This window comes from Rattus norvegicus, chromosome 19, assembly GCF_036323735.1.
Source record: "Rattus norvegicus strain BN/NHsdMcwi chromosome 19, GRCr8, whole genome shotgun sequence".
In the NCBI taxonomy this organism is placed as follows: domain Eukaryota; kingdom Metazoa; phylum Chordata; class Mammalia; order Rodentia; family Muridae; genus Rattus; species Rattus norvegicus.
Window position 1 is genome coordinate 58,696,578 of NC_086037.1, and position 19,401 is coordinate 58,715,978.

Below are 19,401 nucleotides of genomic sequence, written 5' to 3' on the forward strand. Positions count from 1 at the left end.
ATGGCTTAACGAGTAGGGCAGAGGGTAACAGGGACATGTGATTGATGGCCTGCGGGAAGGGGGACCCAGTGGCTATTGGGGCAGGGGCTTAGATGGAAGGGCTCTGGTCTTCTGCAGCAGAACCACTAGCCAAGTATTGGGATTCTTTTTTTTTTTCTTCTTCTTTTTTTCGGAGCTGGGGACCGAACCCAGGGCCTTGCGCTTGCTAGGCAAGTGCTCTAATCACTGAGCTAAATCCCCAACTCCAAGTATTGGGATTCTTGCTTGACTGATTGGAAAGCAGAGATGAGGTCACCCTGTAAATTCTAGTTCTCAAGGACAACTCCCCAGCACCAATGACTCTGATGAATAATCAATTCTGAATAAGTAGGTGCTAATTGAATTTCACGGTAGCCAGACAGTGCTTCTGATCAGCTTCTAATAAAGTCGTTATCCGCCAACAAAGTGTAATTACCAAGTTGGGGATGAAATTTAACAGTGAGTATGAAGGAGCCTAAACTCAGTGTTGATTATGGCTTACGCACGTTTGGTTTTTAACCTTGCCTTGTTCTTGTTTTCATTCTTTGCATAGGAGCTGCAGTCAGAAAACTCCCCTCCTGCCAGTGTGCAATTGTCAGATTCAGTTGTGGAACAAATATGGAGTGTTTGTAGTGGATTAGGCACTGAGTGAGGCACTGGGTTGAAGGGCTGGGGCTGGCCACTGCCCTCAGGCTGTGGGGATTCAGACCGGCGAGACCAATGGCTAAAAAGAAATTCCTCAGCAGCCCCCTTCTGCCCACCCCACACCACCCAGAAGCTTGTAAGACCAATGAAGGGACACTAACAAATTCTTGAGAGGGTTTCGTACAAAGAGGGTGTGTGTGTGTCCAAACAGCCTTTAATGAGGCTAGGGTTGGCCAGGTGAACCAGAAGAGCACAGGGGGAAGAGGAGCGCCAGGTGATGGGGCAGAGGTGAAAGGCAGAGGGGCTGAGTTCCCTGCAGCAATCTGACCTCTCAAGCGTAGAAAGGGGTATGTGCACTGGCATGCGTCTGCTATTGGGAGTAGAAAAAAAAAAAAACGAGAGAAGAATTTTCTAGAAGCACTAACCCTTTATAAAAGCGTCATGTGTATTCATGTGTAACTCAAAATAAAAAATAGCATTGTTAGCAAACCCTTGCATTCAGCTGACACAGAAGTAGGCAGAATTCTGTAACTGGTGGCAAACCTCCCAAAACTGCGAGATTTGTTAGGCTTCAAAAAGCACTGAGGTTCAGTGTGAGAACAGTATAGACACAGGGAGTGGGGATTTCAAAGTGTGGCTCTTGGACTGAAGAGATTATAGGGGAGTTAACAATTTTTGCTGCTTTTCTAGAGGAGCTGGATTCAGGTCCCAGCACAAAAATAGGAAAGTTCATTACTGCTGTCTTCTGGCCTCCACAAGTACTTGTGCACATACTCACTCTGTCGGTCTGTCTGTCTCTGTCTGTCTCTGTCTCTCTGTCTCTGTCTCTCTCTGTCTCTGTGTCTCTGTCTCTCTCTCTCTCTCTCTCTCTCTCTCTCTCTCTCTCTCTCTCTCTCTCTCTCTCTAAAAAGAGTGACTGTAGTTCCAAGCCGAGGGAAGATGCAAAACAACAGGAACTGAAACCAAGAAACCCGTCGGAAATGGTTGTTTGGGTTTCTGCAAGAGACAGCAACAAGAAAAAAGCCATCAGCAACTGTCAAGACAAAGTGGAGTCAACAAGAGAGAAAGACTCTCACCAGGGCTTAGCTGTGCATGATGGGTAGGGGTGGGAAATGAAAGAGGGCATATAGACCCAAACCTCCAGTCCAGGCTTCCACTACCTGGAAAGAGCCACAAAGCCTGGTGGTGTCCTGTAGGCAGTCCCCTGCCGCAGCAGTCAGCAGCTACAGGCAGATACTTACATTCGATTAGCTGGGCTGGGGATCTACCTCAGAGGTAGAATGGTTAGCATGCACAAACCCCTGAGGCTGTCCCCTAGAACCGTGGGAAATGTTGTATGGTGATGCACACCTGTAATCTTAGTCCTTGGCTGTCCACAAGTCATGCTTAGCTACATAGTGAGTCTGAGGTCAGCCTGGGCGACATCATCTCACAAGGAAACTGAGTCATTGACATGACCTTAATAAAGATCATTGGTGGCTTCTGTCACACACTACAAGGGAGCTATGGCCTTATCTGGATGGCGCAGATGATTCTGCTGGGTAGAACTCTGTTACATTGCCACTAATTTCTCCCATGACACCACTACGTGTCATTGTACATCCTTCCATTGGTTCTGCATACTGGCCTTGTTATTCAATTTTACTTCCCTTTTTTGCTAATCTAAAAGGCATCTCACCATTTCTAGAAGTCAGAATTTCTATCTGCCCAGAAAGATAACTTACATGTAAGTCTCAGGTGTCCCTCAGTAGTAGAGAGCTTACCTAGCATGTGGCAGGTTCTGGGGCTGGCCCCTAGTCTTGAACATTAATAAGGTAAGTGTGTATAGGCTTTGAATAAAAATATGGCAGATTTACACACCAAATCCTCATAATGGCTCAATCTTAGACTAAAAGAGGGACTGCAGTATAGGTCAGTAGCTAGAATACTTGCCTGATGTTCTTGAGATACTGGGTTCCCTGGTATTATAGGCCTGGTCAAGGCCATGAGTGCCTGCAAACCCAACACTTGAGAGATGAAGTTAAGATCATCCTTGGCTATCCGGTGAGTTGAGGCCAGCCTGGACTATAAGAGACCTAGTCTTAGCGTTGGGGGTGGGGACACAGAAGCAGCTGTGCAAACAAACTGGGACCTTGTACTAGTTGCAAGTAATTAGTGTTTGCTGCTGACATAGCCCTGGCAGCCAGGGGGATCAAGGAGTCAGCAATAGCCAAGCATCTCCCTTTTATGACTGCTGAGGGCTCTACGGACTGCCTTGGTCGTCTGCTGGGGCTGGAAGTAATGAGATTAAGACTCTGGGGACACCAGCTGACTTGACTCTGGTCTGAAGAGAAAGGAGAGACATGGTTTTCATCCTGTAAGGGATGCGCCAGGAGTCCTCAGAATTGCAATAGAGATCAAAGTGGGACCTGACTCTTCACGTTCCTCCCTTTCTAAAGAGTGCCATGGGACAGCCCTCTCCACCACAGGAAGAAGGTGATGGCAGGCAAATTAGAAAGAGGCATCCTGACCTCGATAAAGGTCATTTACTGCTATTAACCTAAGAAATGTGCACCCTCTGGAATATTTTCTCCACAAACGCTAATAGCAGTGCGGTGCCCTGCTGTCCTATTAGAAGAAGCGATTGCTTCATTGAGGGATCCCATGTAACAACCCAGGGAAAGGGGACACCCACCGTGAAGGGGCGTCACTCCCTCCTCTCTCAGGACCCCTGAGTGATTCCTATGGAACTGAAGCTTTCACTGTGGCCAGCATGAGGATGTCACGTGAGTTTCATGATTATTACACATTACATACACCTTCCGCTCTAAATGCCATCTTTCAGGGTTCATGGGGCATCAGCTGTACCAGTCTGAGGGCTAATCCTGAAACACCAGAATTGACATGCCCTGCCATTGTGAATGCTTGATTCTTCTGCACAGAACACTTTTCCCTCTGTCCACTCAGAATCCTTACCCTCTTCCTAAGAATTTTCCAGAACATCCAACATGCAATTCCTACCCTGCTTCTCCATGCTGACTGACTGACTTTCCTTAACACTTCTCCCTTGCACAAAATCTCAGTACCTATGCCTTATTCCCTTACCCTATACCATGAGCTCGAGGCAGGCCAGCAGGCAGGCAGTCAGTGAGTCAGGCAGTCAGTGAGTCAGGCAGGCAGGCAGGCAGGCAAGCAGGCAGGCAGGCAAGAGTTCATCCTACCCTGTGGAATCCCTAACTTCAGGTCTGTAGTAAGTACCATGACTGCTGATATATTGAGTGAGTGCCTCTGACCTGATGGAGTTTATATTCCAGATAGCAGATGCCTGGACAGAAACTACTCCCGTCAAATACCCGTTTGCCATAATAAGAATGTATTGCATTTCCGATTGAGTTTAATTGGAAGACACCAAGACATCCAACATGTGTGGGCTGGCAGATGGAATTTTTGGCCACAATGGAAGGTCTGAGTGATGGTTTGGGGATGTAGCACCTTTGGGGAGGCGGTTATGTCAGGAAGGCACAGGAGGAATTTGTGCCCGTTTATGGGTGGGGGGAGGTACCTGCCAGAGCTCATTCTCCCTGACCCAGAAAGAAACCACAGTTTGAAACCCAGAGAGGGTCTTCTCCAGAAATCTCCAGATCTCTGACTCCCAGACTCCATAATGGAAAACAAAGTTCTGTTGTTGATAAGCTACCCGGTCATCTGAAATACCTCATGGACCTATCATAATCAAGTCACCTCTACCATTGACTCTTCCCGTCTCTTCAAACATCCTGACAGGGGTTGGAGATGGCTCAGCAGTCAAGACCACTTGCCCATCATACAGACAACCTGGGTTCATTTCCCAGCTTCCACACAGCAGCTCACAACCAGCTATAACCCCAGCTGCAGAGCATTCCATCCCCTTTTCTGGCAGATGCGGGCACCAGACACGTATGTGGTATGCATGTGGGCCTGTAGATAAAATACTCATACACATGAAAACAAGAGTAGTCTCAGATCTCCCTCGACAGCTGTCAGAGGAGTGGAGTCATCATCATCACCCAACCAGATTCACTCAGTCTTTTCTTGTCCCGCTTTTGTTTGTCCCTGAGCACGAACCATCACGTGGTTAGTAGAATTATTGCTGCTGAGAATTTAGATTCAGGTTGCCTGGACTTCACATGATTAAGGACCACACTTGGTTTTTTTTTAAGAGACCTGAGAACTTATTTATAAAGATTTATCTGCCAGAATCTATTGAACTTGATATCACAGCACATAAAAAAATTATCAAAAAACTGTTCACCTGCTGTTTGGTAGAAGTAAATGGGAATGGTTCCCCAAACAAGGACTTCTTCCTAGCATGTTTGGGGCCTTCCCAGCCTTCAGTTGCAATAGTTTGTAGACTACAGTGCTTTGTCTAGAGGGAAGAAATAGATGAGGGCACAATAGGTAAGGGATACATCGCTCTCTTAAATCTAGACACTGCCTAGGGGGCAACTCTGAGGTCGCTTACTCTCTCTACCCCTCAATGGTTTCATCTAAAATATTATACAAAAAGACCAACTTGGGCCTGGGAAATAGATCAGTCTGTTAGGTTCTTGCCTTGCAGGCATGAGGAGCTGAGTTTGATTCCTAGATCTCGCAGTTTAGAAGCTAGAGACAGTGAGTGGTGCATGCTTTTATTTCCCCTACTGCAAAAATGGACAGGCAGACCTCTGGGCCTTCCTAATCTAGCAATTCCATCATAATGAAAGATCCTCAGAGCTCCACACACCTTCTGTAGCAAGCATGCCCTCCCCCCACCCCCCTCTCTCTCACACACACACACACACACACACACACACACACAACAACTTTATTTGGGGATTGCTATGAGTAGGTATTTGTTTGGTAAAAGTATACAAGTATCACTCATTAGTGTCACTAGACAAGAAAAATAGGGGGAAGATTAAATATAATGTTGGCCTCAGAAACTTGTACCAATAGAAATTGTGTGGAGGAAAAGAGAAAAAGAAAGCAAGCCTGTCACAGAGTTATTTAAACCACACTGGAAATTGCCCCGATGCATAACAATAAAATAACAATTTCCTTCCAAAGTGTGATTTGTTCAAGGCCATTTTAAAAGAAAATTCCTAGCATTTAAAAAAAAAAAAGAAGATAGCAGGAGATTTTAATTATTGGAATGATAAGATCTGAAAATAAAAACTACAATTAACATTAACACCGAATTGTTATCTTCCTAAAAAAATAATCGTTGCAAGTTACGTTGTCAATCAATGCCATAAATAAGATACCGGGACATATCGTCATCAGAAGGTAAGAAAGAACAGAGCCTCTACACCCGCATGATTCCTATGCGTGTGTGTGCGTGTGTGTACACATACATGCAGACACATCCATTCAAGAATGAAATGCATGCTTACCATTCTCCTTCAGAGAACACCTCTGACTATTAAGATCTGGGGTGCCCTCTAGCATCATTTCCACAGGTATATAGGGCTGGCAGCTAAATGCTAAGACGATACGATCAACTGTATTCACAGGTTACAAATTCCCATCCGATTCACTACTTCTATCTGTGGGGAACCAGAGTACCAGAAGAGACCCAGGGTGGGAGGACCAGAGGGTCTTTCAGTGTCACCAGTTTGAGATGGGGCTGAAGGCGGGTAGAGAATCTATGGGGAGGCAATATTCTCTGGAGGGACAATACAGCATGACCCTTGAAGTCTCTTAGCCCTGTGGGTTCCCCAAGGACCACAGCTCCATTCTTTGCTGTGTCATTTTTCTCAGACCCAGCCTACCGGGCATCTGTATTAGCCATTGTTCCCACCTTAGGTGTTTTGGGTCTTTAGCTGATTAAGGTGTCTTTCCCTACTTCTCGGTTGAGCCATCCTCAGAGCTGCCCCTCCTCCCTCCACAAAACGTGGCTTCATAGCACTCTACACCTTTCTTGTCCAGTGCATGCACCAGGTTCAAGTGCGCAGTTCCAGAATCCTTTAATGGAAGAGCCACGCCCACAAGATTAGAAGTTATACACTCCAGCAAGGCGGGGATCCCACCTTTCTAACAGCCAAGCAACCGCAGCACCTACTTAAATCCCTGTCACGGAATGGGGGGGGGGGGGGAGGATAATCAAAGGACAGAATTGATGCTGTCAACAGGATTGTAGAGCCCCTTGGATTGGAGAGAACTTTTGGCACTCCACCAGGATGCGGAAAGGCCACAGGTATGTTGTTGCTATGGCTACCACTACAACAAGAAGCCATGATGGTGACGGGTGGTTCACATTTACAGTGTGCCGGCAATCCTGAGGTGGGCAGGGTGCCAGGGTACTCAATCTTGCTTAGTTCTCCTAATAGCACCCCAGGGGTGGAGAGTGCCAGTATGAGGGAGACTTGGTAGATGAGAAACTGTGCAGAGAGGAGAAGGGGAAGGGAGAGGAAGAACGACGGGGAGAAAAGAAAAATTTCAGTAACACACCCACGGCCACCCAGCTCGCAGGACAGAATTTTCACTAGCCATTGACTACTAAATTCTAGCCTGGAACCGCGATAATTTATAGCTCTCTACCATGTTCTCATTTTTCCCCTGGAATTAAAGGCTGACTCATCTACTGACATTCCACTTGGGTAAATAAAGCCGTTGGCACTCCATGGTAAGGGAAGCCAAGAGGTTAATCAACAGACTGTGTTAGCCCTAAAAGGGAAATGTTGATTATCAGCAGGAAAAAAAAAAGGAGTCAATATGGCTTCAAACTGTTGTAAATTAAAAACAGATCACGGCCTCCCTACAAAAATATGACTGTGTTTCAGCATAAAGTCATTTAAAAATAACTACTTCCAGACGCCACACAGGTTATGAACCGGCTTCACATGATCGGTCTGAATTTTAAAGAAAGTTGTTATCAGAAATACAAGGTTGACAAAAAAAAATCGTTTTAGACCAAAACCACAGGAAAATTTCGAAGGTTAAGAAAAAATAATAATAACTTAATAAAAAAAAAACAAATGTTGAAGGAAAAAACAAATGGGTTCAAGACCAAACTGCAGAGGAAGTTCTCAATTCCGGCACACAAGGGAAATCAAGAGCCCGAGAGTGCATTCGAGAAATGGGGACCGGTTTATTTTGTAAACTAAAGTCAGAAACCAGGTGGATGCCAAAACCATTCTTGTTTTCGTAGACTGGTGTGTTATGAACTCTGCTGGCTCTGTTCCCCAAACATGTGCCAATCTGCACAGCTTTTAAAGAGACTCAGATTCTACATTTAATGCTGTTATTGAACTACACGGAGAAGAGGTATGAAAAAATAGTTTGGGAGTCTGGTTTAGAAATCTAAAGAAGGAAAACCAGCTGTGGGCAGAGAGAAGACCCTGGGTGTTCACTGGTGCCTATAGATGGGGAATGTGTTCACGAGAAGCGCTCAGAGCCCTCCATTTCTAACTGTCCTAAGAGCAAGTTCTAAGTGGACTTCAGGCTTCCCACGTGCAGTGCTGGTGAATTAACACGGAGGCCCTCTTCTGTGGTTTCCTCCTTGCCAGCTTCCAGAAGAGCTTCCCCAGAGAATGACTAATGACATTCTAAGAACAGTATTCTTTTCTGCAGTAACCTTGATGGATTCCTATTGACTGGAGATGTAGGTGCTGTATAATTTTAATTCATTAGCATAGCAATGGCTCTCTTCTGTGACACTGGAGCACACCAGTCTGCTGCCCCACCTGGGGATCCATCCCCTACACAGACACCAAACCCAGAGAAGTACATGCCAACAGAAGCCTGATATAGCTGTCTCCCGAGAGGCTCTGCTAGAGCCTGACAAATACAGAGGCAGACGCTCACAGCCAACGATTGAACTGAGAATAGGATCCCCAATGGAGGAGTTAGAGAAAGAACTGAAGGAGCTGAAGGGGTTTGCAACCCCATAAGAACAACAATATCAACTACCAGACCCCCCCCCCCAGAACTCCCAGGGACTGAACCATCATTACAAGAGTACACAGGGATAGACCTATGGCTCCAGATTCATATGTAGCAGAGGATGGCCTTGTTGGGCATCCATGGGAGGAAAGGCCCTTGGTCCTGTGAAGGCTCCATGTCTCAATGTAGGGGAATGTCAGGACAGGGAGGCAGGAGGGAGTGGGTGGGTGGGGGACCATCCTCATAGAAGCAAGAGGAGTGGGGATGGGATAGGGGTTTCCAGAGGGGAAACCAGGAAAGGGGATAACATTTGAAATGTAAATAAATAATATATCCAATAAAAGAAAAGAAAAAAACAAAAATTAAAAAAAAAGAATGAAGTCAGCAAATACTAAGCGGTTTAAGGTAGAAATGGCTGCAAAACGGCAGAGGTAGGTTTTTTCAAATCTGGAAAACAACATTCAAGCAAGCTACTCACCCTAATCATGGGATGGCGGCACAGGATACCCAGATGTATGTCTGTCTGGTCTAAAGATCTCAAACTGTCTAACCTACGCCCTGCGGAGCCATACGTGGTGGAATACATTTATGTTCTCTGCACTTGGGAAGTAGATGAAACAGAATTTAGGAGGTGGAAGTCAGCCTCTGATGCACGGTAAGCTCAGGGCCGGACTGGGTCCACGAGAACTCACCTCAAAAGCAGCAGCAGCAGCAGCAGCAGCAACAACAACAAACAACAAACAAACAAACAATAATAAATCTAAACCTTTCCCCTGAGGAATGGCTTCCCATGAATGGCTTCCTCCAGAGGCAGAAAGAAAACTGCCTCTCTATTCCAATGGGTTGGTCTGAACCCTCCGGTACACAGCCAGATGGTCTTGTTTTTACATCTTGCCAGCTCTTAGGATTTGAAGCAGGAGGAAACTCTGAGGGTAGCTAGAACCCAGGAGTCCACACTCCAAGGAGTCTGAGAACCTCCAGAAGGTGGGAACCAAGAGTGAGTCAGTGTGAAAGGTCAGACGGTCAAGCAGGCTGGGAGCAGCCTGCTAGCTGTGCACCTGTGGGGAGGCCCTAACCTTGGTTAACAGCCTCTGGCAATGAGCAGTGAGCTGGGTGTCAGACAGTTCCATTGCCTGTACACCCACAGGTCTTTGTTGTAAGGGCTGTGAGGAAACCACAGAAGTTTAACCTGTACCAGTAGAGACCATGCTCAGCTCACACTGCATCCAGAATCAACCTGGAAATGGAAGCCATCATGCCCTGGTTAGGGATCCTGGACTTTAAGAAGACAAAGTTAATTGAGTATAAAGCAGTAATATATTCACTGCTCTCTGTTCTCGACTGTGGACATGATGTGGTTGGCTGCTTCGAGCTCCTGCCACTGTGATTTCTGGATGTGATGGGCTCTAAGTGGGGACTGTAAGTGAAAATAAGTCCTTGCTCCTCTGAGCTGGTTTTTGTCTTGGGACGCTTTGTCACAGCGGTGGAAATTAAACCAGGATGGGTGTTTAATCCCGATTACCACTCATTTCAACCATGAGATGGAGGAGAAGAAAATACCACGCACACAAAATGCCACCCGGAATTACAGTAGAACCATGCTCAGGTAACAGGTACAGTGTCTGGGTTTTAGTAAGCCTTCAACACACACTCGTGGGTACCATTTAGTCTTCAAATGGTCACCGGGGCTTCTAGCAACAAAAACATTAAGCACTACAACTACAACTGCAGTGTCCCTCGCTAATTGTCCCCCGTCTTCCCATACAGATTTGCTCTCTGCAGTCTAGAATTCTGTATGGATCTACCTTAAATATCAGAGTGACTTCTCTCAACACCTAGCCAGGGTCCTCTCCATTTAAAATAAGCAAAAACATTTCTAGTGCAGAAAAGAACATGGGGCAATACTAGTTAGCATGGCCCGATGTCCACAGCCAGAACCTCCCAAATGGTTAAGATTAAAGACTGGACTCTCAGGCCCCGCACACTTGACATTCTAGCCCCTGACCCAGGGAGCATTTTGGATGTCAGTGGGTCTAAATCAGTGGTTCTCCCTTCCTCATGCCGAGGCCCTTTCATAGAGTTCCTTGTATCGTGGTGGCCCCCAACTATAAAATCATTTTCACTGCTATTTTGTAACTGTACTTTTGCTACTGTTATAGACTATGATGCAGATATCTAATATGCAGGATATCTAAAATATGTGCCGCCTGTAAAAAAAAAAAAAAAGCTCACTAACACACAGCCCCCCAAGTAGTCTTGACGCAGGGGTCAAGAAGCACTGCTCTAAAGCCTTAGTCACTGTGATGTTCTGTCCTTGTTTTCCTAGTGGAAATCCTACCTCTTGGATAGTGAGATTTGTGCACGCTCTTGGCAGGGTAGGGCTGTCCACAGGGCTGTCAGATCATTGCTGCTGGGTGTGACTGACAGAGCGTTTCTGGAGGGGTTAGCATGTGGATCAGTAGACAGAGTAAAGAAGGCCGATCCTCCACTTTCTCAGTAGGCACCATCTGATCCACAGTGGACCCAGACAGAAGAAAGAGATAGAGGAAGGAGGTGAATTCTTCTCTCCTTCCTGGAGCTGGGACAGCCATCTTCTGTCCTCAGACATCAGGGTTCCAGATTTTCAGACCTCTGGAGCCTGGGGCTGACAGCAGCAGCATCCCAATTTCTCAGGCTGTCAGGCTTGACCTAGAGGACACCACCTGCTTCCTTGTGGATAGGTCTTCAAGGTCAGAGTGAATTGTGCCAGCATTCCTGGTTCTCCAGTTTGCTGTGTAATGTTGGACGAGCACTCCGCCTCCATAATTATACAACCGGGTCCCCATCATAAGCTATCATCTATCTACCTCAATATCCATCCATTCACATATCTATTATCTTCCTTCTTTCCATCATCTATTTCCATCACCTGACTGCCTATCTCTCATCTTTGTATATCGCCTACCATCTATCTACCCATTCACTTATCTATTACCAACCTTCTTTCCGTTATCTAGTTACTTACACATATTATCTATCTATCTATCTATCTATCTATCTATCTATCTATCTATCTATCTCTATCTATCTATCATCTACCCATTTTTCTATCATCATTTGTTATTTACTATCTATCATGTATCTGTAATATATCATCTATTACCTATCTACCCATCTTTTATCCACCTTGTTTTTATTTATTTACTGTCTATCACTTATCTATCATCTATTATCCATATATATATGTATCTATGTGTCTATGTATCTATGTATGTATCTATCTACCTACCTACCCACCTATTATAGTAAACATTGACATTCTACTTGATTACACTGATACATACCTGGGAACTAGTAAAACTCTCTCCTATGTGTCCATAAGGGCATTTTCAGAGAAGCCAAGAAAGAATGACCTGCCCTAAGTATGAGCAACACAATTTATGCTCAGTTAAATGAGATAGAAAAAAAAAAGGAAAGAGCCTACAGTGGTGACATTGTCTTCCTGTTTCTCTCTCCTTTGCACACACCTTCACCTTCCAGCATAACCCTCTTCCTGACATGTTATCACCACTGTGGTGTTCTGCTGAAACACAAAAACCAAGTGGCCACCAATTAAAATCTCTGAAACTCGAGACAAAACAAATATGCCTTTCTTTAAGACATTCACACCAGGTAACATTCTATCAGTCTCTCTCTACGTACCAACCTGTTCTGTTGTTTCTGTTTGTCTGGAGAGCCCTGACTAACATGCTTTGTCTCCCTCTTCAACCCTTGTGAAGACTAGAAAGACTTTAGCTATGTAGTGAGGTTTTCGGGGTTGTTTAGTTTCTCCTTTCAAAATCCCACCCACCACCTGCTTCCTCCCCAAAGGAAGGACAGTCCACTGGTTTGTGCTCACCCCCTCTTCCTCTGATCCCTCTGCTTCTCCCTGTATCAATATTCTGGCAGTCCAGTGAGTGCACTCTTTGCACAGATATTCTAACACAAATCTGAGTGTGGCCAGGACCTCTAGAGATTGGGAGAATGGGAGGCAGAGCCCACTTTCCAGAGAGGGCTGAGGACTGGTGAGAAGACAATTCTGAGAGCAAAGTTCAAGGTCTAGAACACAGCATGACACCAATAACTTTAAAAATCAGCTTTATATGGGAGATTGTTTATATATAAAGTTTTCTTCTCCCCGAATAGAATATTTGATCAACTTGAATAATTAACCTAAAGGCTAACAATTGGTAATATCCTTTTGGAAAACAAACCAGGGTATGGATAGGTTAGAACTGTTTGTTAATTCCCCTGACCCCAGCCCCATTTTAGCCTTCTAATCCTTTTCCTTAGTCCTCTGCAGTTTTATGATCTTGATGCCTCGAGACTACAAACTCTAGCTGTAATGATGTGCCGCTGGTTTTCTGTCAACTCAACCACAAGCTTGAGTCATCTTGGAAGAAGAACATTAATGAAGGAAACTCCCTCTTCTCTCAGGTTGACCTCAGGTTGTGTGGGGCATTTTCTTGATTAATGACTAACATGGGAGGGTCCAGCTCATTGTGGATGATGCTACTCCCAGGCAGGTGGTTGTGAGGAAAAGGCTGAGCAAGCAATGGGAAACGAGCCAGTAAGCATCCCTCATTCGTGCTCTCTGCCTCAGCTCCCACCCCCAGGTGCCTGAGTTCCCTTCCCTTCATGACGGGCTGTGATCCGGACACGTAAGCTGAAATCACCCCTTTGCTCCCCGAGTTGCTTTTGTCATGGTGGGTTCTGATTGCAGTGACAGATACGCTAAGATGTGTGGGGTCGCATCTGCCACCTGGTTCCTCATGAGGAATGCCCCACAACGTAGATGTCAATCGGAGGCACAGGAAGCAAGTCCTGGGGCAACCATCATGTGGTATGTTTTTAACAAGGATCCTCATCATGATTATCCTAAGTTCTCACAAAAAGCAACTTTTATATGAAAGTCTGATGATGTGCCAAACACGGTTTAACTTTTAAATGCAGAATTCCAATTCCATAGCCACTGCAACTCTGAGAGAGGTCATAATACTGCTAGCTTCATAGTTAGGGCAAGCAATGCCCAAAGAAATCAATCTGTTTATCTAAGGGCATATGGGTCATGGTGAGTAGAACACAATCTTCTAATTCAGAGGGTCTTAATAGGGCTGGAGAGATGGCCCTACTGGTCTTGCAGAGGATCAGTTTTATCTTCCAGCACCCAATATAGTGGCTCATACCTGTGTATAACTCTAGTTCCTGGAGAGCCTGTGTCCTCTTCTGACTTCTGTGGGAACTGTACACACACACACACACATGTTGCACACACATCTATGCTAGCAAAAACACACACATATTTTTTAAAATCCGAGCAAAGGGGCATTGGCCCCATGAGGAGGTGGACTTATAAATCTAAGTCACGAGATACTTGCTAAGTCCCCGAGGTAGTTACTGTTGTTGTTAGCAACCAGCAGTGAAGCAGCACCATTTGAGCGACCTCATTTAACATGCACATTCAGTTATGGGCCCTATGACGAGTTAAGCACGTTTTCTTGGGGTTGGGAAGGGGCTCAATGGTTAAAGAATCTGGCTATTCAGCCTTGAAGAAGGAGGCTGGGGGTCTCTGGAGGGAAGTGGCTGGCAAGATGAGAAATAGTGGTGAGTACCGTGAGAGAACTTGCTTCAACGAGTAAGGTAGAAGGATGAATGAGAATGAATCCTAACATCAGTCTTGGGTTGCCAGACGGATGCCAGAGTATGTGTGCATGTGTGCATGCACACACACTCACATACATGGCCACCCACATACATATGCCCCCTTCAATCTTATATACATACATACATATATATATACATAAATATATATACATACATACATATCCACTCCAAACACACACACACACACACACACACACACACACACACACACACACACACACACCAGACACAAAAATGGGGAAAATGCCAATATTAAAATTCTATGAAGTGGCAGAGCCAAGGCTTAAAATACGACCGTCAATCTTCAGACCCCTCGCTTCTGAGCCACGTCCTGACTCTGATGCAGGATAATGCATCTGGGAAAGGGAATTGCAAGGCTTGGGGCTAACTGGGTCCTTTTTCTTGGACTACAGCCCACTAGCATGTGAGTCAGAGCCTCTGAAACACATCCAGCTAGCCTGCATGCCTCAGCCAGTTTCTTTTCTATTAATGGAAACTGAGTCACCCCTCCCTCGATTTAGCGTGTGTGCAGGCCCTTGTATCCATCAGAGCTACTGAGAGAAAGCAGGTGCAGTCTGTACAGTCTAGGGGGAGAGGCTGAGAGTAACCAGAGGGTTCCACAGCTAAGTGTAAGGTAAGTACTTCGGCAGGAGGAATCTTGATGCTGTAATAAGGAACTACAAAGGTACTTGAGGCTGGAGGGATGGCTCACCCTCGAAGAGCACCTGCTCTATCCTTCAGAGGACCTGAGTTTGGATCCCAGAACTCGCATCTGGCTGTTCACAGCCACCCGTGGCTCTAGGGCATCTGAGGCTTTCTGCTGGCTTCTTCGGACATGCACGTCTTAGGTTCTCTCCTCTCTCCTTCCCATCCTCCTCCCCCTCCACAGGGGGTATGTGTGCGTCTTATGCACACACCTGCACATAAATAATTTTTTAAAAAGAAAAACAAAGGTACTTGAATGGATTTAAGTTTGAGGATAAGGATCTATGGAAAAAGAAATTTCTATAAAAAGTGGCCTCAGAACCACGGTCTCAGGATGATTGGTATTATATTTGGACAGAACTTTCTTTAGGGTTGTGTAGACTCTGAAAATTCTCTAGACACCAGTTCTTAGTTCTTGCTTTTTCTTCTGCTACAAAGCACTGCATAGTTCACTGGAGGCAGAGTCACTAGACAGCTGAGGCTGCCGTCCTGCCTCTACCTTCTGAGTGCTGGGATCACGAGAGTTCTTCATGAGTCCTGGTTTTATGTGGTGCTAGGAAGGATCCTGAGGCTTCCTGCAAAGCAGCCATCGCTCAGCCGATGGAGTCACATTCACAAACCCAGACCTTGGTAACTTGTAATCCAAAGCTTTGGCTTGTAAAGATGAATTTGTTTCCCAAGAGGAAGAAAGGGAGGAGAAAATTTGAGTGATTGAATCGAGAGTTCAAATTGACTTCTGCATTCCTGATAAAGCGATTCTAAAACTCCATGTGACAACAAATGCCTGTGCTCTCCCCGTCCCCCAAATGTGGACCTTCTCAGAGCACCAGGAAAATGGAGCGGGGGTGGGGGGGTGGGGGGATAACTTCTTGGGGCCATGAAAAAATTGGTTATGGGGAGAAATGTATTTTGAGCGTGACTCTCAATTATATAACATTCTCTTATCACATGAACCCAAGGTTCTTTTCCTACAAGTTAATAAATGACAGACATATAATTCTAAGGAAAGATGAAATAAAATAGAAAACTCACTGTAAATTGTGTGACCAAATACTGTTTCAAACAGAATATGGAGGAGTTGGGGGATAGCTCAGCGGTTAAGAGCATTAGCAGCTCGTTCAGAGGACCCAAGTTTTGCTCCCAGCATCCATGTCTCCCAGTGGTTCACGACTGCATTTAGGTCTAGCTCTCCGGGGATCAACTTTCCTCTTCTGACCACACACACACACACTCATGTGTGCATGGCATGTATGAACCAATAAAATCTTTTAAAAACATATCAAATCTACAATGATTGTGGAGTTGGTAAAGTAAGGTTTAAGACTTAGATTTATTTTCCTATTTATGTCATATGGGAGCCTCATACTTTCTAAAGGCCAACCGAGGCCGTCCTGTGTAGTTGCCCGGAAGCATTTTCCACAGAACATTTCACATCAGTGTGAAGAATCCATGTCAGTTTCTCCTGTAGGAGTTACCTGTCTGGTGGGGGAGAGAGCCACAGGAGGCCTTCCCTCGCTTTTGAAGTGGCAGAGAAGACAATAGCTTGGAAAAGAAAAAGGTATTTGAACAGTGTCTTCATGGGAGAAGACCAGAGGCTGGAGGCTGCTGTCTTAGCACTGCCATTAATTGCCTTAGCCACTGGTGAGGAAAAAAATTCGGAGTGATTTTAGGCAGATTAGGCTCTAAGAGTGACACTCAAATTCAGACAAAGAGGGGGTTTGTCTAGCAGCAGCGCTTGGCCACCCCTGTGTGAGGCTCCGGAGCAAAGCTGGACTTCACAGTGGCATGCTGACAGCTAAGGGGATTCAAATTCATGTTCAGACAAGAAGCTTGTGGTCCGATGCATCCAAACTCTGCAGCCCTGAATGGAAAGAGAGAGAGAGGGAGAGGGAGAGGGAGAGGGAGAGGGAGAGGGAGAGGGAGAGGGAGAGGGAGAGGGAGAGGGAGAGGGAGAGGGAGAGGGAGAGGGAGAGGGAGAGGGAGAGGGAGAGAAAGAGAGAGAGGAGAGGAGAGGAGAGGAGAAAAATCAAACAGAAACAATGGGATTCCTGTCAATGTCTCGAGCACCTCCCCCATTACTCTTGGCAAAGTCGCTCACACTAAGCCAGGGGCCAACATTGTGCTGACTTCCTGGGTCCAGCAGAGCTGCTGCATGGCTCTGAATGAGCGCCCTGAAAGCACAGGCAAGGCTTCAACTCTATTTAGTGCTGAATACAGGCAGCATAGGAAATGACTCTTCCAGCTGTGTGTTCCCAAGCACAGCATTTTCATCAATAAGAGAATTTCACCTATCAAAGTCACCCCCCTCTACTTCACTACACGAGAGAGCGTGAGTGCTTTACCTCTTGGGGTAGTTTGTCGGGGTTTCTGTGTCACAAAACTACAGACCAGGTGGCACAAGAAACAGAAGTGTTCACTCTCTGATTCAGGAGCCACAGGGCCAAACTCAGGGTAAGTGACCATTTAGGTAGTTCTTTTCTAACTGTCAGGTGGCTGGCCACCTTCACACTGTGCCCTCACAGGGTGGAGGAAGGTGTCCACGGTATCTTTCTTAAAGGGATACTTCTTACACACTAACCTCTATTGCCTCTTTCTCTATTGTCCCTTCTTCCTAAAGCAAGCCCACATGAGAGCTCAGAAAACACAAGCATCCTCTGTTACAAGTCTTTTCTTCTTGCTCTATTCAATAAAAACAGTACTGGTAAGAGAGTAGCCATACAGTTGCTATAAGAGTTAAATAAGTAACAAAGGAACTAGTTTTCCAAAAAGATACTAAAACATGGGCCAGAGAGATGCCTCATCAAGTAGGAACCCTTGCTGCCTTTGCAGAGGGCCCAGGTACAATTCCCAGCACCAACTCAGTGACTTACAACTGCCTGTAACTCCAGTTCCAGGAGATCTGATGCCCTCTACTGGCATCTATGGGCACTGCATGCATATACCCATGGGCAAAATACTCTTACACACAAATATAAACAGATCTTTAAAAATCTTAAGATGTAGACGACGAAGAAGGTCTTTTTAAACCACTACATGTATGTGGAAGGGATTATGACATAGAAATATGCTCTTTCGTCCCCTCACTAGGGACGCTGTTCTTACACAACCCTTCATCGCTTATAAAATGATCAGTACATGTCGTTCTAGTTAGTTTTTGCTGTCGACTTGGCACAGCCTAGAGAGTTATCTGAAAGGAAAGTCTCGATTGAGATATTGTGCTCCCCTGTCCCCACCCGCACCAGACTGGCCTGTGGGCGAGTCAGTGAGTGATTGCCATGATTGTTAATTGATATAGGAAGGGAGGGCTCGGCAACACCATTCCCTGAGCACGTGGACCTGGGATGTATAAGAAAGCTAGCCAAACATGAGCCAGTGTGGGGTGCAGCAAACACCCTGTGTCCCATGCTTTCCTTTCTGTTGATGGACTGAAAGCAATTCAGGGAGAAAAGTATTTATCTGTCTTCCAGGGCACAGTCCATCCCTGAGGGAAATCAGGGCACCAATGCAAGAAGAGGCAAGAACCATGGAAAACGGGCTTCTACACTGACATGCTCAACAGCAGGAAGGAAACTATAAAGCCTGTCAAATCCAGTTGTTTACTACTCCTCTTTATCTATACCAGCATGGCAACTTTGCTCCTTGCAGTGCCAGACACGAAAAGTTTGTGCAATGTAAATCAATGGTGGCTGCACTGCTCTCCAATTCTAATTATCTCTCTTCTCTTGGTGTCAGCCATGATTCCATGGGTATTGTATACATATATTGGGACTGCCCTATAGCGCCTTACTCTTTGGACAGAAAATAACTAGATCATTGTTCTAAAAATCCCTCCCATCCTACCTCAGAAGCTTACGAAATAGCTTTCAAGGCATCCAGGACCAAAGGAAGAGAGTCCCACAGAATGAAAAACAGAGGGAATCGATACAAATATTCTACATCATGTTCTCCTTAAGGCATCCAGTGATGAGGACTGAAAGATGCAGGTTAACATAAGTATACAGAGAAAGAAAACCAAGTGCTGAGTCAAGAAAACAATTTACTGCTGAGTCAAGAAACAAGGAAACTCGGGCCTCGTGTTTGGGGCTACCAAAGTCCCTGAGACCTGAAGATTCAACATCCCACAGACAAGAACAAAGAGTGAGCTCAATGATCATGGACGCTCGGCTTTGAAGAATTTTTTTTCATAAAGCACGGTGGCTCAGGGAGTTAGAATGAATGACCCAAAGTTTGAGAAAACTAGGCCATAGTGTTGGCAGTCTTATAAGGAAGTAAAACAAAAAGCAAACTCTAAATATCAAGGAGGAGGAGGAGGAGGAGGAGGAGGAGGAGGAGGAGGAGGAGGAGGAGGAAGAGGAAGAAAGAGGAGAAGAGAAGAGGAGGAAGGAGGAGGAGGAAGAGGTGGAGGAAGAGAAGGAGAAAGAGGAAGAGATAGAAGAGGTAGAGGAGGAGGAGGTAAAGGAGGAAGGGGAA

At 45.6% G+C, this 19,401-nt stretch overlaps 1 protein-coding gene across 3 annotated transcripts in view; it reads right to left on the bottom strand.

Annotated features, from left to right (window-relative positions):
• The window catches only part of Adamts18 (ADAM metallopeptidase with thrombospondin type 1 motif, 18), a 153,145-nt gene that overhangs the window by 100,483 nt on the left and 33,261 nt on the right, over positions 1-19,401 (bottom strand). The window lies entirely within an intron of this gene.